Below are 26,002 nucleotides of genomic sequence, written 5' to 3' on the forward strand. Positions count from 1 at the left end.
ACACTGTGCCCAGGGTGTGTGTGGGGGGAGGGGCGGGGGGGATGCACACAGGGGCACCAACACGTGTCTGAATGCGCCTCGCTTTGCTGGCAGAAGCCCCATCTCTCACTCCAGTCTTCTCTGCTCCTCCATCAGACAGCCTCGGCTCCTGTCACCTGCCCTGAGAGGAGGAGGATGCCCGCGATGGTTTCTCCACCGTCCCCTCTACCCGGAGGTTCTCTTGGGAGCCAGGAGTGGAGCAGGTGTGAGGAGTGGCCTGGGACAGGGATGACGTCACCAAGGCAGGCCCAGGATAACCAGGGTGATGTGCTGGGGGTGGAGGGAAGTCTGGGAGACCAGGTGTATGGGGCAAACAAGAGAGACGACTCTGGAAGGTTCCCGAGCCGACAGTGATGGCCAGGCTGAGGCACTGGAGTGGGCGATGGCTGGAGGGGGGTCTGGCACCAGCTCCCCTTTCTCTCCCACCAGTGCAATTGTGACAGCCAAGGAGGGAGCGGTCTTCAAAGCTCTTTTCTAAAATTAAAAATCCAGCTGCCACAGCTCTGCCATTTTCAGAGAGCCAGTTTCTTGTTTAGCACAAACCTTTCACAGATACGCATTTCGCCTGCCGCAGGGTAGCCTGCATATTGTTCTAATAATTGAACATAGTTGACATACCAGTGAGGCACTTCTTCCACACTTCTACATATGAGATTACTTCAAAAAATTTGTGGAAAAAATGGAATGAAAAGATAAGTTTATTTTTGGCACAACATATTTTTGACTCCACGCATAATTTCTTCATAATATCCATTTTCCAAGATTTTTTTTGAAGACCCTTCATATGCATGGATTTCAATTTTTTTTGCACCAACATAGACATCTGTTAATTCCATTTATCCACAAACATTTTTAAGTATGCTTGAAGTTTTTAAAATTATCAGCATAATGGTCCTATGAGATCCCATTCCATTGGTGGATCATCCTTGTTCCCAAAGCCATTCCCCATGTGCTGGACACATCACTGGCCTTCATGTGTTTGGCCTGGCAAGATGGCACTGTCCACACCCCTCTGAGCACGTGGCTCCTTGGTGAACATCAGGAAGAAGAACCGTACCGCTGTCCTGATGCTGCCCTTCGGGTGCCAACGTTACCCCTGGGCTGGACTGGCCCCTCACTGTCAGCTTTTCCCCAGTAGCATGATGTCTGCCTTGGCCGCTCAGCTTTGTGCACTGGAGGGATGAGAGTCAGCCTAGGGCTCTAGCCGCAGTGGAGAAAGCGATGAGATGCAGGGTTGAGAGTCTGCTTGGGGAGGCAGGTCCCACGGAGCTGAGAATTTCTGGAACACAAGGGTGTACCCTAAGAGTCCAGCAGGCAGAATCACGGTCGGTGTCAAGTGGAGGCTACAGCAATGCATGACGCAGCCAGTGAAGAAGGAGTGCACAGCTCCCCAGGCCAGCAACTGGGGCCTCACCTGCACACATCACAAGCTACCTTCGTAATCCAGAGATGACATCCCACGCGTCATTTATCTTGCTTGCCTTTAATCACTAGAGAGGGCTATAATTTTTCCCTTTTCTTTTGTCTTGGTTTTCATTTGGTTTCCAAGGGATTCATTCACTTTTTATCTTGGAATCTCTGGCTCCCAGCAGAATGCCTGGTGCTTATGGACTACAAGTGAGGGTGCCCATGTGTGCGTGGACTGGTGTTAGGTGTGCTACAGAGGAGGGGCCTACATGCTGGATGTGCATCTGTACACACGGCCTAGATGCTAGATGTTCAATGGGCACATGGACTAGAACCTAGACAAGCACATGTGACTGTGGACCAGCTGCTAGGTGTACACATGGACCTTTGGACTTGATGTCCAATGGTGGCATGACACTCAGTTAGTGATGGAGCTGGCAGACTCTGTCCCCCAGGTTCCGGAGCTGTGTGTCGCTGCTGGTGGGCATGGGCTCCTGATTCCCCCAGGCTGATGAACCGAGATGTTTCCAGATTCAAGCTGACCACCTCCCACCCCTACCTGGCCCCTTCCTGACTTCTGCCCGCAGGCCTGCTGACTGGCACAGCCTTGCAGTGGCTGCCAGCACTCAGCTTCCCCCTGCTCCACCACCCTCCCATCCTCTGCGCCATCTCTAAGACACGTTCTGATTCTCTCACAGTTCTGTGTCAGCTCTTCCCTAGTTCCTCACCATCTGCAGGGAAAAGCCACAAATCCAGCTTTTCCTACAGGGTCTTTCAAAGCCCACCTTCACATATCTCTGTAGCTCCTTATCAAATCACTATCTTGGTCCTTACTCCAGTCTTGGCCTCACATACTCCTCACTCCCATCATGTGAAAACCCTGCACCCCCAGCACTTGGAGCCTGCTTGTCTCATACATGCAGTTTGTCTGCAAGGGATGTTTCGGCCATTGGCCCATGCTATCAACCTTTGTTAAACCTGCGAGATGGAGGTCAATGTCTCTTTTCTGCTTTCTCCTCCTTAATCCCATCCTAGCCTCAACACAATGGAGTCAGCCACTCCTCCTCCAAATCCTCTCAGCTTTTATGGGGGCCACGTGCTGTGCTCACCGTCCGTGCACCTGCACACATGTGTATGCACATGCCCATGCGTGTCCCAGCACTCTGCAAGGGCTGGATGGATCAACAACTCATCTTGCATCACGCGAGTCTGGCTCAGGGCCTGAGAGAGACAACACCACACTGTGTGTGATTTTGGAGAACTGAATGCATCGCCATTTCACCTGCGGCAATACTTACGTCTTCACCCAAGTCCATGTTCTCTTTCTCCACATGGCCCGGATTGAACTAGAAAGCAAATGCAGTCAATCTTTCCCCCACATAGTCCCCAGGATTGTACTCTCCTGATTCTGTTTTTCTTGGACAGATGACCTCTCGGGAGAACGGAAAGATGCCATTGTGTGGCAAAAGTCAGGAAGGCTTAACGCCGTCTGAATGCCAACCAGGTGAACTGTGTTCCCATGCAGGCCCACAGTCCCCACACACAGGACAATGTTGGTTTGACCTCAGCAGAAATCAGATCTGCTCTACATGGTGATGATGATAGCAAACATATGGAATTGATTAAATGAATAAATAACCCTACTTAGCTTTGCATAAGAATAGGTGGTACCCAGGTCAAAGATAATCCCTAATTTTTCTATGCATAATAGATTCCAAAGTGCAAACATCCCCAGTAGCCTGAACCAAACTAGATGCTTTAAGTCAACAGTCAAAGGTGTGATTGTAAACTCGGAAATATTGACAATGTTTGTGAATATTGCTTCTCTAAATTAGGTGAGGGGTCCACAGCTGATGTGGGTACCTAATTTATCTGACATCTCGGTGTCAGGCCCTGGCCAGCCTCAGACATTTCATCACAGTCTTCTTGCTACTTCTTCGGTACAGGTATTTTCTCTGGATTTTGTCCTCTTCCTTTTAAATTGTAGACAGAAGACATTAGCAAGTAACCCAGCGGAAACTGGTGGTCCCTGTGACAACCCCCTGGAGTTATTTCTCCCCCTTTGAAGTCACAGGCACGAGACTGTTGTTGAGGTCCCCAGGTGACATCCGTGGATGGCAATTTTTTTTCATTTTCACATTTCACAAGGTGTTGAGAGCCATCTGCCAGGGATCACCGGCTTGGAGTCATCCCTGTAGTGTTCCCTCTGAAGCTGGCCGGGCCAGGACACCAGGACTTAGAGCCAGGGTGTCTGGGGCATGTGAGGTGGCGCAGGCCCAAGCAGCAGGCTACAGGAAGCGGGTCAGGAAGGCGTGACATCAGAAAGTAACCCGAGGGCCACTGGGCAGGGGTGGACATTAGGAGGGCCAGTGGTGGAACTCATCAAGACCCCTGCAGTGGCCTGCATTGCACCTCTCCCCATGGCTCTCAGATGCGCCCAGGTCCTACTCTCCGTCTCTGTGTCTGTGAGCTTATTTGAAACCCTAAGGGATCACCCTAGACAAGGGATCACCCTAGACAAGGGATCACCGTGGATCTGGGTGCTTGGTCCAATGACTGGCGCCACTGAGCAACAGGACAAGAGACGAGAGAGGCAGAGGTGGAGCTGGGACAGTGTGGTGGGTCTACAAGCCGAGGAGCACCAGAGTCGCCAGCAGGGAAGGTGCCGGGAGGCCGGGAGTGATTTCCCCGGGGAACAGCCCTGCGGCCTCCGGACTGCGAGGAAATCCAGTCACTGAGATCTGGATCATCTGCTAGGGCAGCTCTGGGAAGTGAATCCACTCTTCCGCAAATGTACACGCTGCCCACATACAGGCTGCTCAGGAATGGCAGGATTCCCAGTGCGGGGCCTCACTCTTAAAGACTGATCTATTGATTTGAAAGTCAGAGTTACACACAGAGAGGAGAGGCAGAGAGAACGGCAGGGAAGCTTTCATCCGCTGGTTCACTCCCTAGTTGGCTGCAACAGCCGGAGCTGCGCCGATCTGAAGCCAGAAGCCAGGAGCTTCTTCCGGGTCTCCCACATGGGTGCAGGGACCCAAGGACTTGGGCCATCTTCTACCGCTTTCACAGGCCACAGCAGAGAGCTGGATCAGAAGTGGAGCAGCCGGGACTCGAACTGGTGCCCATATGGGATGCCGGTACTGCATGCGGCGGCTTTACCCGCCATACCACAGCACTGGCTCCAGGGCCTCACTCTTGCTCCCCCCACTTCTCCAGCCCTACAGAAGTGCTGCTCCGATGTTTGGGGGATGAGTGAAGGAGACCCGATCTGCCTGCCTCCCTCTAAAGTAGCTCAAGGCACTGAAGGTGAGGAAGGGCCAGTTCTTTTCCTTCAGCCCCAGTCACAGGAATGCTTAGGATCGAGCCCTTTGCATACACGAATATACATGTGTAGTTTTACTATATTGATATTGCTATATTATATTATTTATATTATATTATATAAATATATCTTTACTTTGAATACATGAATATGCATTTGCAGAAGAGTTCAAGTCTTATGATCTTTAATTCTGTAAACATGTAAACGAATAAAGAAAACAAAGACGATTCTGCAGTATCTCAGCTCAGGTACAATGTTGGGGATCAGTGAGGTAGGTTAATGGCCTGCCTAAAATAAGACATTCAGATACTCATTTTTCTTTCGCTCAGTCACCAAGTATTTCAAGCACGTCTTAAGCACTGTACTAGTGGCAGGCACTTTGCTCAAAGTAGGGATCCAGGGCTACTGCCTGTAGGCACTCGTGGAACTCAATGGAGGAGGAAACAGCAGCGAATCAGATGGCAAGTGAGCTTCAAAAAGTCCATGGAAAATGGAATCAAAAGAGAAGTTTATTTTGATTCAAAAAATGTGAAAGCTATGCATTCAAAGGGTCTTTAAAATATTGCTAGGGTCAGGCGTTGTGGCGAAGCGGGTAAAGCCACTGCCTGCTAGTGCCAGCTTCCCATATGGGCACTGGTTCAAGTCCTGACTGATCCACTTCCAATCCAGCTCTCTGCTATGGCCTGGGAAAGCAGCAGAAGATGGCCCAAGTCCTTGGGCTCCCATACCCATGTGGGAGACCTAGATGAACCTCCTGGCTCCTGGCTTTGGATCAGCTCAGCTCCAGCCATTGCGGCTGATGGAAGATCTCTCTCTCTCTCTGCCTCTGCCTCTCTGTGGCTCTGCATTTTAGATAAATACATAAAATCTTTAAAAGTGTTTATTATATAAAAACTGCACACTTCAGCCACCCTCTTCTTATCCCTGGTGCATTGGCGGGGAACTGGATTGGAAGTGGAACAACCAGGACTGGGATGCCAGTGTAACAAGCAGCAGCTTTACACGCTGTGCCACAATGCTGGTCCCTTTCTAAAAAAAAGGTTTTATTTATTTATTTGAGAGGTAGAGTTACAGAGAGAGACAGAGACAGAGACAGAGACAGAGGTCTTCCATCTGCTTGTTCACTCCCCCAGATGGCCACAACAGCAGGATTTAAGCTGATCTGAAGCCAGGAGCCATGAGCCTCCTCCGGGTCTCCCATGCGGGTGCAGGGACCCAAGGACTTGGGCCATCTTCTACTGCTTTCCCAGGCCACAGCAGAGAGCTGGATTGGAAGAGGAGCAGCCGGGACTAGAACCGGCACCCATATGGAATTACAGTGCCGCAGGTGGAGGCTTAGCCCACTACACCACCGTGCTGGCCCTATGCTGGGCCCTTTTGAAAAATTCTTTTAAAAATCTTTTTTCAACCCAGGTCTCCCACATGCCTGGCAGAAACCCAATTACATGAGCCATCACTGCTGCCTCCCAGGATGTGCCCTGGTGGCACGGTGGGGAGCTGAGTCAGGACCCAGAGCCAGGAACTGAACCAGGTTTTCCAATGAGGGATGCAGATGTCTATACTGGTGGGCTAAACACGCCATCTGGATTTTGTTTTATGATCTCTAAAAACCTCTGTCTTAATTGGTGTCTTCAGACCACTGGTTATAATATCAACAATCTGATTATAATATAAACAATGGATTATAATATCAATAATAATCAATAATCAACTAGATTATTGATCTAGTTGAATAAATATCTACCATAGTTGTCACAGCTAAAAAAAAAAAGCAACTGTGCACAGATTTCAAAAATTTCTTGCATCCAAATGAACTCATCTTTTTAAAAAAAGATTATTTATTTATTTATTTGAAGACAGAGTTACAGAGATGCAGAGGCAGAGAGAGAGAGAGAGAGATCTTCCATCCACTGGTTCACTCCCCAGATGGCCACAATGACCAGAGCAGCTGGAACTGGGCTGATCCAATGCCAGAAGCTAGGAGCTTCTTCCAGGTCTCCCATACAGGTGCAGGGGCCTAAGGACTTGGGCCATCTTCTACTACTTTCCCAGGCACTAGAGAGCCAGATCGGACATAGAGCAGCTGGCACTTGAGCCGGCACCCATATGGGATGCTGGCACTGAAGGCAGTGGCTTTACTCGCTATGTCATAGTGCCAGCCACCAACCAAAAGAATCTTAAGGGTGTTAGCAATAAGTTCTCAAGGTCAAGCTCATATGGGGCTCTGATGGAGGGGCAGAGGAGGCAGAGAGCAGGCCCTGCGTTCAGCCAGGTGTGCTCATGAGGACAGCAGGTGACTGAGGGATGGCGAGGTGGCAGGGGCGGCAGTCAGCATCGGTGCTGAAGCTGACGCCAGTTCACGGAAGGGCTGGACGATGAATCTGGCATTCAACCTGTAGCTTCGAAGAGGCCTTGAAGAAACGACCCGATGAGCAGGAAATGGTTCCTTAAGAATCATCAGCTTGGTCACTCTGCTCTCCACCCAGCCAAGAGAGGGCTTGCAAGGCAGCTGGAGGCTTTATTTGACTAACCATCCTTTCTAGAAGGTTCTAGCACACCTGGGGATACAGTAAATTGTGCCGGTTCTCTTTGCTGACAGCAACACAAACACAACAAGGAGTCCTCACCTTGCCCACTAAGGACGAAGAGCAACTGAATTCCACATCAGCTCCTATGGAGTGTGGTGGGCAGCTGTCTCTGCCACCCAGGCTTTGGAGGGTCTCAGGTTTACCAGTTAGCCACGCTGCCGACTGTGGGTGAACCTTGGTCTTGAAAGAGAGTCCATGACCATGACTGGAGAAATGACCAGGATGGCTTCACTTAATTCCAGTGAGTTAAAGGGCCCTTCAGTTAGAGCCTTACAGTGAACCTCTGCCAGAATGTTGAGGGCATGCTTTAGGCTTCTGTGTCTCACACACACCTGTTTACAGACCTGTAACTTGTCTTCAGAACATTCCAGAGTGACTCTACTGTCACTGTATAGACCTGCTTATAAATTGGGGACAGAAGTGGGAAAACCCACGGCAATGCTTTCTTCCCCTTTGGGTAGATCTATAGATTCTCCAAGCACCACTGGGTTATTATCTTTCAGCAGCAATGAATTCCACTGTTGTAAACGGCAGGAGTTAAGAGTTCGTTCTCTGTGTGGCCTTCGTTTTGCTAACACCATCGCAAGCAGGGAGAGAAAGGCTGCCTTGAAGATAAAACTCCAAAGGAGGAGGAAGTTATTTCAGAGGGGCTGTCTAAAATTTTGTAGGGTTTTAAGGATAACATGAGACTCACAGCGGTATTATGTGAAAAAATGCCGGAACATCTGTTATGTTAAGTATGACAACAACAAAACCAAAATAAATCTCTAGTGAAGAAAAAACTCGCAACAGATTAGCGTGGGGCTTCTGTCTTATTTAAAAGGGAGCTGGCAGAACACTGCAGTGGGCACACGAGGGGGCAAAACTGATGGAGAGAGAGGAGCGAAGCAGTGCCAGTGCTCAGGGTCTGCTTGCTCCTCTTCTCTGTGGCATATTTGTGCAACGGGCCTCCATCACCCCAGCCAGCTCCCAGGAAACCAGCTGTCAGTCACACACAACTTCGTTCTTTCGTGCTTTCTTCATTGTTTTCAATAAAATGTGTTTTTTTTTTCTATTAATAAGAAAAGTGTGATCTGATTGGTGACACAAAAAATACACATTATCAAGTCAACTTCACTCTGTTCATTTTAATGCGTAGCCATGCCACTGGAGATGAAAAGGCTTTAGTCTAATCTGGCTAGATATTAAGAAATCAACAGATGAAATGCTAAAATCACAGCAAATGTTTGAAATCCAGATTGGCTCAATCTGACTTAGGAAGAAGTTTTTGAATAATTTTCTAAATGCTGCTAATACAGGCAAACTTCCATATCCTCACTTCTGGTTGCAGCTGAGAAATCGCAGTAGCATATAATGCATGTAGCATTGCTTTGCAAATTTAAAAGGGTGGACATTGTATTCTAAATTGATCTAAATAATAGCAACCTGATGCATTCCTTACATCTGAAAAACAAAAGCCTCTTAAATATTTGGTTAAGCATCAATCTCCAAGCCAGATGTAAGAATGCGATATTTTGCTAATTTTAGTTTAACAGTAGTACATCCATTTTGGGACACAATGACTGCCATCTTTTTTTTAAAAAAAATTATTTATTTATATATTTGAAAGGCGGAGTTATACACACACACACACACACACACACACACACACGGAGGGGAGGGGGAGGGAGAGAGAATCTTCCATCCATTGGTTTACTCCCCTAATGGCTGGGCTGATCCTAAGCCAGGAGCCAGGAGCTTTTTCCAGGTCTCCCACGTGAGTGCACTTGGGCCATCCTCTGCTGCTTTCCCTGGCACATTAGCAGGGAGCTGGATCAGAAATGGAACAGCTGAGACTCGAACCAGTGCCCTTATGGGAAGCTGGCACTGCAGGCGGCAGCTTTACCCACTACACCACAGCACCGGCCTGAAGAGTGCAATCTTAAAAACTTGGTAAATCTAAATAAGAGACTGTGAAAAGATCTCCAACGATCCTTGTCATATTTTATGAAAAGGAAAAGTCACCGTAGGTTCTGTGCCCTTGACCTAGGATATTCTGGTGCCGTCCCCCCTGCTGACTTCTCCAAACACATGTCAAGTCCCTGATGCCCCGGCTCATCACATTTGTCCTTCCGTTCATTCTTTTGTGTGTCGTTTTCCCCTGCTTCTCCATAACATTGCTTCCCATTCTACTCATCACGGGGCTGGCTCTCCCAAGGTCTCTGTGGTGTTTGCCTTCTGGACTTTTCTGTGCATTTTTTATGGTAATATTCAAGCTTCCCTTGGGAAAAAAGGCCTACTCCACCCTTGCCAGTGAGATTTTGGACAGAGAGATGAAACCCTTTCCAGGACATTGGGAGGCACGTGGCCTAGCTATGGCTTCTGCGATTGGTTCAAAGATTGGCATGTGACTTCTGACTGGCCAATCAGGGCCAGCCCCAGAAGTGTCCTAGAACCAACGAGAAGGGGGCTGTCTTTTTCCTCCTTCTTCCTTCTTCCCCCTTCCTTTCCTCCCCACCCCACCCCTTTCCTTTGATTGGTTTTAGTTCACTTTTTGTCACTTGCAAACTACAGAATGTGGATAGATGATCTTCCTCAGGCGACAGCATCTGAAGCCACTGTCTGGCTCCTTCTCCTTTCTCTTGGCAGGCGGGGTTTGTAAAATAGCTCTACCCAGAGTTTGCAATTAGGTTGTGGTTTACCTGCATGGTGTCTGTTTGCTCCAATAAGATATCAGCTGGCCAAGGTCTCAAATGCCAGACAAAGCAGGAGATTTTAGTTTATAGGCACTAGGAGGCCACTGAAGGTCAACTCTGAGTTTCGCTAAAAAATACATACACAAATAAAAGTACACAATCACTGTGATTACTTAGAGCAAGGCATGGCCGGATCGTAACAGAAATCCTTGTGTGTCTTGGACGTCTGTGTCTGCTGCTTCTATCACGGAAGGCTGTAAGTAACCTTAGAAGAACCAGTGTTTCACAAAGGGGGTCAGTACACGGGAGCGCTGGTTGAGCTTGAATACCAGCCTTCTCCTGGGTCGTGGAGCGTAGTAGTATCGTGACTGCTTTCAGTGGTGGTGTAGCCTTGGGCTGATACGGAAGTGGCTCCCTAAGAATTTATTTAGCTCCCTATTTTGTTAGGTAACTTATTGAGTGAGGGAACAGTCCAACAGGATCCCGAAGAAGTGGCTGGAGTGTTTCATGTTATCAACTTGGAACAATGTGGGGAGAAACTGTTGGAATGGTGTGTGCTGGAGCTCCTAGGGGTGCCATGTGGGTTGGGAGATTCTAGGCCCACAGCCTGGTATTAGATGGTGTGTTTCACATTCTTTTTTTTTTTTTTTTTTTTAAGATTTACTTATCTATCTGAAAGAGTTTCAGAGAAAAAAAGAGAGAAAGAGAGAGAGAGAGAGAGAGAGCGAGAGCAATCTTCCATCCGTAGGTTCACTCCCCAGATGGCTGCTAGAGCTGGGTCTGGGCCAGGCCAAAGCCAGGAGCCTTTGTGGGTCACCCCTTGCTGACTATGGCTTCACTTAGCGCACACAGGGGGTCTACAGAGAGGCTGACGCAGGAGAGTGCAGAATGAGCATTTCCGGGACACGGGGGAGGGGAGCCCCGACCCCAGTGCCCCGTGCACGCAGCTTCTGTTTCAGCTCTGTCAGTCCTCCAATAATCACCGCAGGGCTTGGAATCCTTGGATCCCTGATGCTGTCTGCCATCCCTTCCACAGAAACTCAGATTCCAGGATCGCTTTCCTACGTTGCATCGTCCAAAAAGAAGGACTAAGTATGCCCAAATTCACGGGTGAATGAACCCATGCACAGAGATGGCGATACCACAAGGAGCAGTCCCTTCCTGCCCTCTTAGCAGACATCGCCACCTGTGGCCCCAGACATCACTAATCAATCACGACACTCATTCCCTCGGAGCCCCACATCTCTCCATCCAGGCAGCCCCCACCAATGAAGAGGTCTTGCTGAAGCAGGGAAAACTGTTTCCCAAACAGGCTGGGGGAGCAAGTGTAAGTGATTCCTCTTTCAGATAAAGCAGAACCACTAAAAGGGTCACTCTTTTTAAGGATAAATTTACCTACCAGCTGCCTGTGTTGAAAATAAACAGAAACTCAACACTTGCAGGGAAATGATGTTATCAGTGTCAGCTCCTTGCCCCTGGGGTGGTGAAAACTCTGGGGCCCCTGAAGCAACTTGGCCACTTTTGATTGCAAAAGTACTAGGTAATTGCCGGTGCCTCGGCTCACTAGGCTAATCCTCCGCCTTGCGGCGCCGGCACACCGGGTTCTAGTCCCGGTCGGGGCGCCGGATTCTGTCCCGGTTGCCCCTCTTCCAGGCCAGCTCTCTGCTGTGGCCCGGGAGTGCAGTGGAGGATGGCCCAGGTCCTTGGGCCCTGCACTGGCTCCTGCCATCGGATCAGCGCGGTGCGCCGGCCGCAGCGGCCATTGGAGGGTGAACCAACGGCAAAGGAAGACCTTTCTCTCTGTCTCTCTCTCTCACTGTCCACTCTGCCTGTCAAAAAGAAAAAGTACTAGGTAATTTTTTTTCACTTATGTATTTGAAAAGCAGAGGAGGGGACAGGAGGAGGGAAAGAGAGGGAGAGGGAGAGGGAGGGGGAGGGGGAGGGGGAGGGGGAGAGGGAGAGGGAGAGGGAGAGGGAGAGGGAGAGGGAGAGGGAGAGAGGGAGGGAGAGAGAGATTGCTATTCACTCCCCAGATGCCACAAAAGCCAGGGCTGGGCCAGGCTGAAGTCAGGAGGCAGGAACTCCATCCGGGTCTCCCACATGGGTGGCAGGGGTCCAAGCACTTGCGCCATCATCTGCTGCCCTCCCAGGTGCATTAACAGGAAGCTGTATGGGAAGTAGGGTAGCCAGGACAGGAAATGGCCATCCGTAAGGGATGCAGGTGGCTTGAGAGATGACTTACACCACATACAGCACGATGCCCACCCCTGGCTGATTTTTGTTAACATATTTAGCTGTGTTTAGCCAATGGTACAGGGATTTCCATGGAGTTTTGGAGGTAGGGCTTCCTACTTTAGTCACACTCATGAACGACTATGCTTATCAGGGCGTTTGCATACTTAAACAGGAGGGAGCTATGATACCACCTTTGAGACTGGGATCTCATTAGTACCCAGCAGCACATCTTGAGAATTGTCTGACCAATTTGACATTCCTGTGAACTTAGCTTGTGGCTCAAAAATGTCACACATACTAAAACTCACTTGAAAGTATATTAAATTCCTAGACGCTGCTGTTGGTGAGAGCGCGGGGTGCAGGCGAGCCGGCTGATGCTGGGGTCCAGAGCTCTGGTTCCAGCCGCAGCGTTATTGAGCACTTCATCAGAGCAGAAGCGATTTCTTGCAAACTTGGGCTGACGCAGCCCCTGCTTCCAACTTGTTAGGAAATGGGGGTGGGTAGTCGGGGCTGGCGGTCAACTCAGCTCTTCCAGGGACAGCCTGGGAGCATCGTTGCTCTTGTCCTGTTGGTAGCTGCAGTGGAAAAGCGAACAACAAGAACATCCCTTTGTCACTTGCTGCAGCATCCTGAACACAGCACTAAGGTGCTGCACCAGGATACGTGTGGTGTGAGGAACAAAGCTGGAGAAACGAAGACACGTGTGCAAAGAGTTCAGCAGATTCCGGGCAGGAAGTCGCTCAGGCTGTGAATTCCATCACCTCTCCAGTGTTTAGTAGAAAGAGGAGTCATTTTCCCCCATCAGCTGTACCAACAGCCTGTGTGACATGCACGCATGCAAGCATAGAGGAAGGTCTGGAAGGAAACCCAAACGCGCAAACACCTACGTGGTCATCTTGGAAATTGGTGATGTGGTTTTCGAACGATGTTTAGCAAGGACTTGGGTGTTTCTCATGCTTCTGGTTTTTTGCAAGGAAAATGGACCCAGGCATGAGCTGTGAAATGAAACATCACTTGAAAAATATTCTCTACCACTTTGGCTGGACATCTCACATGTGAACCTGCCCGTTATACAGCATCCCCCCTGGGCTTTATGGGAACTAGAAACTATGCGGTGTGCCTACAGATCACAGCGCCAAGAAGGAGAAAGAGAGACCAGGAATGGACGAGTGGGGTGTGGGTTTGGGTGCTGTCGGAGCATCTGTGGGCAGTGGCTGAGACCAGAGCCCACCTAAAGGGTCCGGGCAGGAGTTGACGTGAGCCTGTATTAGGGAGAGGATGGAGGTGAAGGGGAAATGCAGGGACAGGAGAGATGTGGCTAAGCAAGGCCCAGAGGTGACCCCATGGCTGTGGGGCTAAGGACTGCTGGTACCTGGGAATGATGCCACCTGCACTCCGCGTTGCGAAAGGGATTCTTCGGGAGTTAAGAGGAAGGGAAGTGACTGTGAACAGTGAGTAGGAGCCCTGAGGACGCTCACAGAGAATTATGCACGTTACAGACGGGCTGGGGAGGAGGGATTAACAAGGGTGTCCGTCAGGAATGTTCAGCCTTACTGAGATATCACAAGATCAAGGGACTTTAGTCTTCAGATGACTTTCAGCCATCTACATTCACACTGGACGTGGCCGCGACTGTCACATGACTGGCGCTCTTAGCTGCGTATTAGCAGTATCAACTGGAGTCAGTTGATACTTGTCAATTTCCCAAAGCTTAATGTGTCAATTCCTCAAAAGCAAGAAGGGGATAAAAAGCAAGAAGGCCTCTCCGAAGTCTGCAGAACTTGCCCGCACAGAAGAGCTCGTCTGTTCTAAGAGTAAGCGGCCAGTTGTGTAAGCCGCCAAGTGTCTGGGGTGGGTGAGGGTTCCCATCTCTCCCTTCCCACTCGCATCAAAGCCGGGCATTCGAGAAGTCTTCAAAAACGTCCTGGGGAATGTGTACCGTGGAGAAGCTATGCATGAAATTAAAAAATTTTTGCACCAAAATTAACTCGTCTTTTTATTCCATTTCCATGCACTTTTTGGTGTCCTGTGGGGGGGGGGGGGCTGTGCATATGTATCTTTACTACATATAGAGAGAATGGGAATATTTTATTTAAATTATTTATCTAATTGAAAGAATTACAGAGAAGGCAACAGAGAGAGAGAGAGAGAGAGCGCTTCCATCTGGTTCACTCTCCAGATGGCTGCAACAGCCACGGCTGGGCCATGCTGGAGCCAGTTAGCCAGAAGCTTCTTCCGGGTCTCCCACATGGGTGTCAAGGGCCCAAACACCTGTGCCATCTTCCGCTGCTTTCCCAGACCACTAGCAGGGAGTCGGCTTGGAAGTGGAGCAGCGGGGATTCCCACCGGCACGCGTGTGGGATGCTGGCGATGCAGGCAGCATCTTTACCTGCGCCGGCCCCTGAGGGTACATTTTTAATCAGCACTGTATGAGTTAACCATATACAGTTATTAGAAAATCCATGTATTTTCCTTTCCATGAGTAATCAATCACACAGCACGTTTACAGCGCTGTCTTCAAGATTATGGAAGCTTCACCGCTGGGAACATTTCCGGTTAGGAAGCGGGAGTCGCGGGAGAGTCGGATGTAGGGTGCTTCGGCTGGTCATTGAGCAGCTGGGCTCTCTGAGGGTTCAGTCCAGCAGTTCACCCTCATGAAATCAATTGAGTTTATTGCTCCAACTGTCATGTCTGTGGGTTATGTCTGTATTTAAGAGATTTAAATATTTATCAGCGTTTTTATTGAGTCATCTGAAGACCTGACTTCCACCGCCTATCTCCTGTGGGGAGCGGGGCCAGGGAAAGAGCGGCCCCCCAGGGGCCTGGGCACCTCCCCCAGGCCGTCCTCAGCCCGCTGTCCGCCCTGCCCACCCCATTGGCAAGTGCGTGCTGCTGAAGCAGAAGCCCGGAGCGGCTCCCCTGTGCCACCGCCTTGGCTCTGAAGAGAAACACCGAGGGGCCGGGGGATTGGAGCCTGCTTTGCAGCGTAGTGAAGCTGCGGAAAGAGGATTACTCCCGCTTCCTCTCGCGAGCGGAGTGCCTCTCGTCGTGAAGACAGCTCTGTTTTCATCCATATTTACGTTTTGTAAGCCTTTGGTAAATATGATATTATTTCAAATAATGTAATAGACACCAGGCGATGCAAATAGATTAGTGCCTATTCCATTTAGCCATTGCTGCATTTCAGACAAAGATCACAGTGTTTCTGGAGATCCACATCTTTGTGTAGGAGCAGAGATGTGCACTCAAGGTTAAAATATTCATGAGAATATTTTAAGAAACTTGGCCAACAAACAGCCGCCGGCACTTCTGGGCCTGGCAGGTGCCAAGTGCTGTTCCAGAGGCTTCCTATCTACTCTCTCATAGCTGTTTAAAGGTAGATTTATTTTATTTATTTGAAAGACAGAGTTACAGAGAGAGGTAGAGACACACAGAGAGGTCTTCCATCTGCTGGTTCACTCCCCAAATGGCCGCAATGGCCAGAGCCGCACCGATCCGAAGCCAGGAGCCAGGAGCCAGGAGCCAGGAGCCAGGAGCCAGGAGCCAGGAGCCTTCTCCAGGTCTTCCCATGTGGGTGCAGGGGCCCAAGGACTTGGGCCATCTTCTGCTGCTTTCCCAGGCCACAGCAGAGAGCTGAATCGGAAGAGGAGCAGCTGGAACTCGAACCGGTGCCCATGGGATTCCGGAGCCGCGGCCAGGACTTTAATCTGCTGCACCACAGCGCCAGCCCCAACACTTTTTTTTTTTTTTAACAGATGAGTCAACCAAGGCCCCATGTGGTTCACTGACTCACGCAAGATCACGAAGCTGCTGAGGACAAAGATTCAGTTCCAAGTCTAAGAGCAAAGGTCACGTGCTTTCCGTTCTACCTGCACGCATGCGATGCTGTCATAAAGAGGAGTTCCCCGAGCACCACCAAGCTTCCTGCTACCTGCACTTGATGGCCTGGCGCTCCCACAGCTTCCGGTGAGAACATCCCAGAAACTCACGCATCCCTTCATGGGTGGTTTTGCATCAGACGCCCCAGAGTTTGTGCAGCGAGGTGACTTCCCCATCAGAATATCCACCATAATGGCAAGCTGAGTGAGGAGCCTTGGTCCCTGCCAGGGGAGGCAGGGGTCTGCAGACCCGGGCCCTCCACACTTCTTCCCAGGCGCTGGGCGCTCCTCAGCCAGCACCTCCAGGAGCCCCCCGCAGTGGCCTCCACCAAGAGATACCCTCTGGCTCTGTTTGCTCCCGAAGAACGAGACGATACCCAGTCCTCACTGGCGTTCCTTGTTTTCTAGGTTTGAGCACATTTGTAACGGTGCATAGCACTGGCGAGATGGCCAAAACACAAGGAAGAAATCTCTCTCTCCTTTATTACCTTTCCTTAGTGATCAGGGATTCCCAACTGGATATTCCTCCCTACACTGGATGTTTGCATTGGGTATGCAAATCTCTCTCGCCAGGCCAGCCTTGAATATATTTACCAGGTTTATGATGTCCGCAACTCTCTTAAATATAGATTAGGAATGCTGGCAAACACTCTTATTCAAAGGGTTTGATCATTCTCAGATTACTCCACAGATCACGACTTAACCTTAGCCTGCTTCCAACAACTTTCAAGTACGCATTCCCACAAACCCCGAGTTTCATAAAAATGTACTAAATAACCTTAAAGCCCTTTATGAATAATTATGAGTTTTTAAGTTTTTGTGAATCTGCATATTAATTCCGTGCCATAAATAAAACATGAGGCAAAAACCCAGCGTGTTGAGTGTCAGGGGGATAGAAGAAGAGAAGGAGGGATAATTATCAGTTTAATGTGGGAACATACTTAACCTAAAAGATTACCTCCAAAATTGGTGACATCCTAAGTATATTTAACATACAAGGATGATTTCATTTAAATAAAAGGGGAACAGATCTGTATTTAGTCCCTGCCTTTTCCACAGTTCTCCTGGCAGCTGCCCATGGTTGAGAAAGCAATTGTCAAGATCGTCATTTGCAGGGGCTGGTCCTCTCACATCTGTAGTTTCTTTCTCCCTGAGCGTTGTGTGTCCTGATGCCCTGTGATTCCTATTTTCCTGTTTGGTGGGTATCATCGGTTCTCCAGCTGTAACTAGTTGTCCTAGAGGGGAGACTTAGAGGCCGCCCATGACGGAACCCACTGCGTTTTGCCCGCTCTCAGACCTTATGCTCGTAAAAGGTGGAGGGGGCAGAGCTGGTGCTCTGATGGGTCCGGGTCCCCACGCTTGAAGTCCCTGGGGTGACAGTACAGGAAGAGCGGGTGGCCCCAAGGTGGCGAGGGCTGGGGATCCGGGAATCTCCCCTCTAGAGCCTGATGTCCTTTGGATATGGTGTTCATACCTTTCCCCAGTTTGCAATAAGAGATGGCGACAAACCCCTGGCTGGTGGACTCATCACGCTCCTTTGATCATTACAATGGGGTCAGGGGTGGGCTTTTGGCCTCGAGATAAAGACACTTCTTGGGATAGCTGCATCCTGTATCAAGTGCCTGGGATCAAATTCTAGCTCCACTCCCAGTGCCAGCTTCATGCAACCGGCGAAGCAGAGGGTGATGACTCAAGTGGGCGGGGCCCTGCCACCCCCGGGGGCGCCCATGTTGCCTTCCTGGTTCCCAGGTTCAGCCCAGCTTAGCCCTGGTTGTTGCAGGCGTTTGAAGAGTGAACCAGCACATCGAGGATCTCTGTCTGTCTGGGTCTGTCTCTCTGCCTTTCCAATAAATAAATAAGGAGGAACTGGGGCAGGCATTTAGTGTAGTGGTTAAGACGCTGCTTGGGATACCTGTGTCTCTCACCAGAGGGCCTGGGTTTGAGTCCTGGCCTGAGTTTGAGTCCTGGCTCTGCTTCAACTCTAATTCCAATTCCAATTCCAATTCCAATTCCAATTCCAATTCCTGCCAGTGTGCACCCAGAGAGGCAGCTGGTGATGGCTCAAGTGCTTGGGTATCCTGCACCCAATGGGGAGTGACATTGAGTCCAGGCCTCCTGGCTTTGGTTTGGCCCAGCCTTGGCTGTGACAGTGTTTGGGGAGTATATCAGTGGGTGGAGGATCTTTCTTTTTCCGCCTTCCAAACAAATGAAAATAAAGAAATTAAGCCTTTAAAAATGGCCCGAATAGGACTTCCGACCCTGCAGTGCACTCCCTAGTGCTCCTACAGTCCGCCTCCCAGCTGTGCCACCTGAGCAGAGCCCGGGGCCCCCCAGGGCTTGTCCGGGACACGCTGGGCTGGTCGCCTGGGTGGCTTCTCGCTCGGGAGCTCCAGCTGCTTTCCCCAGAATTTCTGATGGCCAGTCCGTGGGGGTGGAAACCGGTTTTGCACTGGGCGTCCTGCGGTTGAATTGGTGAGAAGGACTTCTCGCTAGCTCTGGGAAAGGCTGGCTGGGGCATGATCATGGTACCAGGGACCCCATTTTATGTGGGTGTTCTTTCCCAGAGAAAGTTCTAGGAGGTCATTTCTCCCGTTTCTTGCTTCCCGCAGGACCAGCTGGGGCAGGTGCTAAGGTCTGACTGAAGGTGGGAGCCCCGAGACAGCCTTTCTCAGGCTCATAGACGTGGATGGAGTGTCAAGGACGTGCAGTTACGTCACGGAAAGTTGTGCAACTCCCGACATCGCCTGCTCCCTTTCTGTTCACTTTTTACCTCTGATTTTTTTTTCTTGCCCAATTAGAAGAAGCTGGGAAGCTTAAAAGTGGAAAGGACAGTTTAAAATCCCATGCCGGTGACCTGGTTTCACCAACTCTGCCCGCCCTGGCAGTAAGAACTACTCTTTATCTAGTTGCGAATAAATCAGTCCAGAAACTGATTCCCATCGGAAACCTCTCATGGGAAACTAACCCTCTGGTGATCTAGCATTACAGCACAACAAAACATGCTTCAGTCCAGCGATGAGAGGGTGGGATCTAACCCCAGCACTGCCCAGTACTACCTGGGCCTAGTGGGCATGCTCTGTACTCTTGTGGGGCCTCAGTTTCTCAGTCTGTAAAATGGGGCTCCTCGAAGTACATCACAGGGCTTAGAGGTGCAGCCCCGCCACTGCTCTGCAACATTCTGTATTGGGGTCACTTCCACCATGGGAGACAAGATCTCCCCCTCCAAGTAGCAGCAGGCCTTACTTAATTCTGCCACCCATTTCTTTTTGAAGACTTTTATATTTCCGGCATTACGCAGTATGAGAGGCTCAGAGTTGAGTTAGACAAGGTTTCCCCACTCTGTGAGCTCCCAGGGTAACCAGGGAGACCAGGAGACAGCTCCTCTCAAGTCAGGACTCTGGAGATGCAGACACGGGGAGGACGGAGGCAGTGGCAGTGCTGCGTCTCTTTTTTAGTTGCCAACTCATTTTTTAGTGCAGATGAAGGTTTTTAAAGACTTGAGTTGAGAAGAGAGCTCAGGTCCAGGGGCTAGCAGTGGATAAAGAAGCATGCATCACAATAAAAAAAAAAAAAACTTTTTAAAGTCAGGCTTTTGTTTGTAGACTCTGTCACTTCATTACCAACTTACCAGGGTGGTACAGCGTCTTCTCGGAGCTCCATTAGTGACCTCATGGCTGAAGCCGCCTTGAATTGCACCAGCATTTTATTGACAGCACACAAATCACATCTGGGCCTGTTTTTTCTACTTGCATTCTAGGATAAATCTTAGATGATGAAACTTCGGATTCTGCAGCCAACATTTCCAAACTATAATAAATTGCAATGGCTATGCTTAGGGCCAAAAAAAAAAAAAAAGAAGGCAATCTTTTGATACTATGTTAGCCACTGTTACATTAAAACAAAATCTAAAATGCATCTCATAACTCAACATAATCAACAAATACTGCGCTTTGTTTGGAAGGGCCTGGAGCTGTCACCCCTCCCCCAGCCTTGGTATTGTCACCCAGACCTTGTGAGTTACAGGCTTAACTTAGTGCTGTCCTGTGTAGGACATCTAGAGACCCATGGACTTCATGTTACAGAGTCAGCGGCAGTGGAAATGATTGGGTGAACTCTTTTCATGGTGCTCCAACACTTTGAAAAGCCAACACAAAAATAGTAGACCAGCTGCCCGCCTTGTAAGACAGGGCGCCTCATTAGATGGCATTTGCATTCCACCAACCACCAAGCCGGAGCTCAGTCATTGCCTGTCAGACACTCAACTCATTCTCTTTTGTGTTAATTAGCAGAGCAGCAAGGAGTTAATGAAGATCTTAGGATGACTGCGGTCCCCACTCTGGCACCACTCTGGAGCAGGGGAGCAGGGAGCTGCCCAGCCCTGGGAGGGGCGATTGTTCTCTGGAGCCTTTCGGGCCGGTGGGCTTTGTTAGCTCAAGATTAGAAGGAGTTAATTGCTTCAAGATTGCCGGGAGATTAGGTTACAGGGCGGGAGGTATCTATGTAAGCATGTGTCGGCACTGGTTAGGAGATAGGAGACGCTTATTTTAATAAACTTATGAAAAGAAGAATTAATTTGTCATTACACTGGAAATCTTATTTTATTAACTTAATTTGAAAATGTAAAGCTGTCTGAAACGCTGGGTTTTCACTCACTTTCCTTCTGCATATGCATGGCCCTCGGAGGGGCTGATGTGCAACACTGTGCGTTCCGGAGCTTCTCCTGCAGGGCTGGGCTGCGGGTGGCGTCCTGGGCGGGGAGCCGCACCCCTGGGCTGGGGTCCTGCTCCTGCTCTGGAAGGCGGTTCTGGGAGACCCGTGGCCGTCCTGCCCAGAGCCCGAACACATCTGCTGCGCTCTTTGCTGTTTGCCCCGGGGGTGCTGTCTGTGCACGAACGCCGTGTGCATCTGGGGCCCATGGGAGGGTGAGGCCAAGGGGGACCACGAGGAACCGAGGCCGGCCAGGAGTGTTCTAAGTGCTCCGTTTCCTTTGGACATTGGAAGCAGGGGTGGAGCGGGGTGAGCTGCCTGAGGACAAGGCCCATCCCACCTCCTCTCTGTGTTCTTAGGATCAGGTGCATTTGTTGAGCACCTGCTGTGTGCCAGGAACTGTTCTTAGCACTGTGTTCTTAGCAAATACAGTCAATAAGGACTATTAACATGCCCATTTTTTCAGATGAGAATGCTGAGGCACAGGGCGACTCAGAAGGTTGCCCAAGGGGACACAGTGAGAAGGGTCAGCTGCCCACTCCCCCACTGCCCTACCCTGTCTGTGACATGATTGAGGGACAGCAGACTCACTCCCTGTCCACAGGAGTAAGGGCTGCCCCAGCAGAGTGTGGCCAGTGTCACAAAAGCTTCTGAGGTTCAGGTTTTATTCTCCAAAAGAGATTGGAGATCTGGAGTTTTAAATAAAATGCCATGATTTAAAAAATATTTGTCCCCCAATTTTCTTTTCAAGTACTGTGCAGGTCCAACAAAAACCACCAGTGGACAACCCTGGGGATCCCTGTGGATGGTGGGGAGATTTTGCTGTGAGCTTCACCCCAAGAGAGCCTTGTACTGGGATGGAGGTCTCAGTCAACAGCAGGTGCTTCAAACGCATGGAAAAAGGGAATTAGAAGATATTTATTTTTTGGTGCAAAAAATGTTGAATTCCATGCATTTTTTCAGAATACGCATTTGCCATGAGCTTTTTGAGCATCCTTCACACTGGCGTGGAGCAGTGACGCACTACAACGCTGATTTACAGACAGCTGTCACTCAGCATCTCCCGCCCCCTGCAAGCCCAGGGTCCAATCAGCTTCAGCCCAATGTCCAATCTTTGTTCTGACCTTTCTTGGGGCAGGAAGCATGTCAGGATTATAGGAATTAGAATTTCAGAAAAAACTATTTGCACCCTCTTCCTGGGCTACTCACCGGGTCCCTGCTCCTAAATGGGGTTCATGTGAATTGGGGAAGATAAGCTTTAAAGTGTGTAACAAGCAGATACGCACAGAAGGGTCACCCTTGGCTGCCGCGTGTCCACAGCCCTTCTGCTTGGCCGGCAGCCTTACATGGTGGTTGCATATCTGCGACCCCACCTCTGCCAAGTGGGTCTAAGAGAGCAAGAAACAAGAAGGTGCGTGATGACGATTCCAGGGTCTTCCACCCCCACTTTAACCACGATGACAGCTCACATTTTGAGTACCCTGAGGCAAGGATTTCTGTGCGTTGTTGAATTTCATAAATACTATCGAGTGGGTGTTGTGAGCCTTATTATCAGCCCATCTTCCAGTTGAGGGAATGGGGTTACTTTGAAAGATGGAACAGCTCATCTGGGCTGCAGCCGAGATCAAACCAACCTTGCTCCTTCCTGCCCCCAAGCAAGCCCTTAGGTAGAAAGGCAGGAGTTGTCAGCTCTTCTGTCAAGAGCCAGCTAAGCAATCTTTCAGCTGTCGTGGGCCATGCACTCTATTGCAACAACACAACTTTGCTTTTGTTGTAACACAAAAGCATCTGTACCCAATAGCTAAACAAATGGGCCTGGCTGTGTCCCAGCAAAACTTTATATTAAAAAACAAAACAAAACCGCAGTGGTGAGCTGGGTTGGGCACAGGCTAGAGGCTGCCCAGGCTTGCCTGCGGCTACACAACTTCTCAGTGCACAGAAAGGAGTCCGGCTGCTTGGTCTCTCATCCCCCAGTGCCTTCACCTTGCGAAGTTACACATCTGGACTTGAGGAGGGTGGCTCATGGCTTTCTACTGCCTCTTTCCAAATTGTCATACTCACCTACGTGGTCCCCCATAGAGACAATGAGTCCTTGCTCTCCTCATTCGAAACTCTGGGAGGAACTAACGCTTTTGTCATATTGGGCCGGACACAGTGTGCTTGCTGCCAGGAAACTTCCCTACCCAAAATGTGGTCGCTGCACCAACGTCACCAGCGTCACCAGGGAGCCAGCTAGGGCCCCGCCCCGGATCTACCAGATCTGCCCTCCGCTTTCAAAGTCCCAGCTGATTGGCACATTCCACTAGGTTTGAGAGGTGCTGGCGTGAAGGAAACTTGAAAGCTTGTGCTGTGTAACATCCGAATTGGGCTCCAGGTGTCACCCATGGCAGGTGACCATGAGAACACGTTCAAAAAACTATTTATTTGTTTTTCTTTTTATTTATTAATTTTCATCTACTTGAAAGGCAGAGATGGGGAGATGGAGAGAGAGAGGAGAGAGAGGTAGAGGTAGAGAGAGAGCCTGCAATAGCCAGAGCTCAGAGCTCCATCCAGGTCTCCCACTGGATGGCAGGGACCCTAGCACTTGAGCATCGTTTGCTGCCTCCCAGGCTGCATTAGAAGCAAACTGGACTGGAAGCCCAGGAAGAGCCGGTACTTGAGCCAGAACTCTGAAATGGGACGCGGGCATCCAAGGTGGTGGCTTAACCCGTGTGCTGACACACCAGTCCTGAGAGTACTTTTCTTTAAAAAAAATTTTTGTTTATTTATTTATTTTCTCCATTTAAAAGGCAAAAAGACAGAGAGACAGAGATTTCTCATCTGTTGGTTCACTCCTCAAATGCCTGCAACAGCTGGGGATGGATTAGGCTGAAGTCGGGAGTCGGGACCCAAATCCAGGTCTCCCACATGGGTGGCAGTGACCCAGTGACTTGAGCCGTCACCTGCTGCCTCCCAGTGTGCTTTAGCAGGAAGCTGGAATCCGGGGCTGGAGCCAGAACTCAGACACAGGCACCCGGATGTGGGATGTGGGTGTCCCAAGCAGGGTCCTAACTGCTACACCAAACACAGGCCCCAAGGGTACGTTTGGTAAGTGCTAACCATAAAGTTACATGAGGGAGAATCCCCTGAACTCCATCGTTAAGAGATTCTGTAAGGTAATTGAAATGGTCCCTGATGTTGCTGATTCTGCATCCTGTATTCACTGAGGTCACGGGGCCATTTCTCTGGCACCCCTCTGTGATTGCAAAGTGGACCCCCCCCACACACTATCAAGGAGAACTTGAGGCTTAGTTCTTCGTCAGCTGGGGTCTGTCTGTCCAGATGGGTAAACTGAGCACTGCATGTCCCAGGGACAGTCCTGGGGACCTGCCCATGATCCGGCAGACAGACAGCCTGACAGGTAGAGGAGACACAAGGTGGTGCCAACCCCTGAGCGGGGGGAGAGAGAGGGAAAGGGAGGTGGGGGAGAGGGAGAGAGAGAGAGAGAGAAAGGGAGAGGGAGAGGGATGGAGAGAAAGGGAGAGGAAAAGGGAGAGAGAGAAAGGGAGAGGGAAAGGGAGAGGGAGGGAGAGAAAGGGAGAGAGAGAAAGGGAGAGGGAAAGGGAGAGGGAGGGAGAGAAAGGGAGAGGAAAAGGGAGAGAGAGAAAGGGAGAGGGAAAGTGAGAGAGAGGGAGAGGGAGAGGGAGAGGGAGAGGGAGGGAGAGGGAGAGGGGGAGGGAGAGGGAGAGGGAGGGAGAGGGAGAGGGAGAGGGAGAGGGAGAGGGAGAGGGAGAGAGAGAGAGAGAGAGAGAGAGAGGGAGAGGGACAGAGAGGGAGAGAGAGAGATCCTTTTGGGAAGTAGGTCTTTCTTTTTTCTGATCAATTGTACCACAGGGATTTGTCAATTATATGATTTGACCATATCACCCAGAAACTCCAGAACTGGTCTGAACTACAGTCCATGAAAGGGGGGGAGGTTCATTTTAATCCCTCCTCTTTTCTCCCTCCCTCCCTCAGCCCTTCTTCCCTCCATCCATCATCCCTCCCTCCCTCCATCTCCCCCTCCCTCCCTGTCCCCCTCCCTCCTGTCTTCCCTCCCTCCCTCCATCTCCCCCTCCCTCCCTGTCCCCCTCCCTCCTGTCTTCTCTTCCTCCCTCCCTGCCTCCCTCCCTCCCTGTCCCTCTCCCTCCTGTCCCCACCCCCCTTGCAAGCACAAGTGCCTTCGGGAGGTGTAGATGAAGTACCCAGGACCGCCGGCCTCTCTCCACCATAGGCCGCTCTGAAGTGGCAGTCAAGTCCATCGGCAGTCGCAGGCAATGGCAACTTTCAGAGGGGATTACATCAAGGGCGAACATGAACTTGGATTAGACCTTGCCTCTCCCTCCCCGGCTCACCTGCTCTGGGCAGACTGTATGGGCCTTCTCAAACCCGCCTGCCTGGTGTTTTACGATGCAGACAAACACCGGGCATTTACTAGCATCAAAATTACCTTTTCTTATGAATTCATATTGACAATATATTTTAAAAAAAAAATCCAATTATCTCCTGAGTCTGCAGCCAAAAAGTTAGCAGAAGCAGGCTGCAAGCTCTCTGGATTAAAAAAAAAAAAAAAAAAAAAAAAAAAGAACAAGAAAAGGTGAGTATTAAGAGGTGAGTAGGAAAAGGAAAGGCGTGAGACAGCTGCTCACCAACTGCCCGACCAGAACTGCCGGCTCCTCGTGGGCAAAGGAATCCACTGTGAGAGCAAATGCGGGCTATGTGGACCACCCTTCCCCCCTCCCTCCCTCTCTCCCTCTCTCTCCCTCTCTCCCTCTCTCTGCTATAGGTTTCCTTGCAATTAAAATGCTCCAGCCTCATTTAATCTCTCTTCTGTACAGTAACTGGAGCTGCACCTGCTTGGTGAAAGCCATTGACTTGCACAGAGCCATAAAACAATCCTCGCGCACTGGGGAGCCAGGGGTGAAGGAGACGAGATGGCTTTCGCCACCTGAGGGGAGGAGTCGGCTTCCAGAATGACATTTATTTCCTCATCTCCTGACCTTTGTCAACGAGGCTGCACCCGAAAGCAGTTCTAAAAAGCTGGAAATAAATGATGCATGTGTTTGTTTGCAGGAAGCAGCCACACAGCTAAAGGGCAGGGCAGGTCCCTCCCAGGGACACCTTGCTTGA

General features: G+C 50.1%; 1 long non-coding RNA gene across 1 annotated transcript in view; it reads left to right on the forward strand.

Moving 5' to 3' along the window:
• Positions 1-19,730, forward strand: part of LOC127484249 (uncharacterized) — a 39,431-nt gene extending 19,701 nt beyond the window's left edge. Inside the window, exons 2-3 of the long non-coding RNA XR_007911135.2 lie at positions 16,025-16,235; positions 18,757-19,730. This is a non-coding gene — a long non-coding RNA (uncharacterized lncRNA). The remainder of the gene's footprint in view (positions 1-16,024; positions 16,236-18,756) is intronic.
• Positions 19,731-26,002: the final 6,272 nt, after the last annotated feature.

This window comes from Oryctolagus cuniculus, chromosome 15 (assembly GCF_964237555.1).
Source record: "Oryctolagus cuniculus chromosome 15, mOryCun1.1, whole genome shotgun sequence".
Taxonomy (NCBI): Eukaryota; Metazoa; Chordata; class Mammalia; order Lagomorpha; family Leporidae; genus Oryctolagus; species Oryctolagus cuniculus.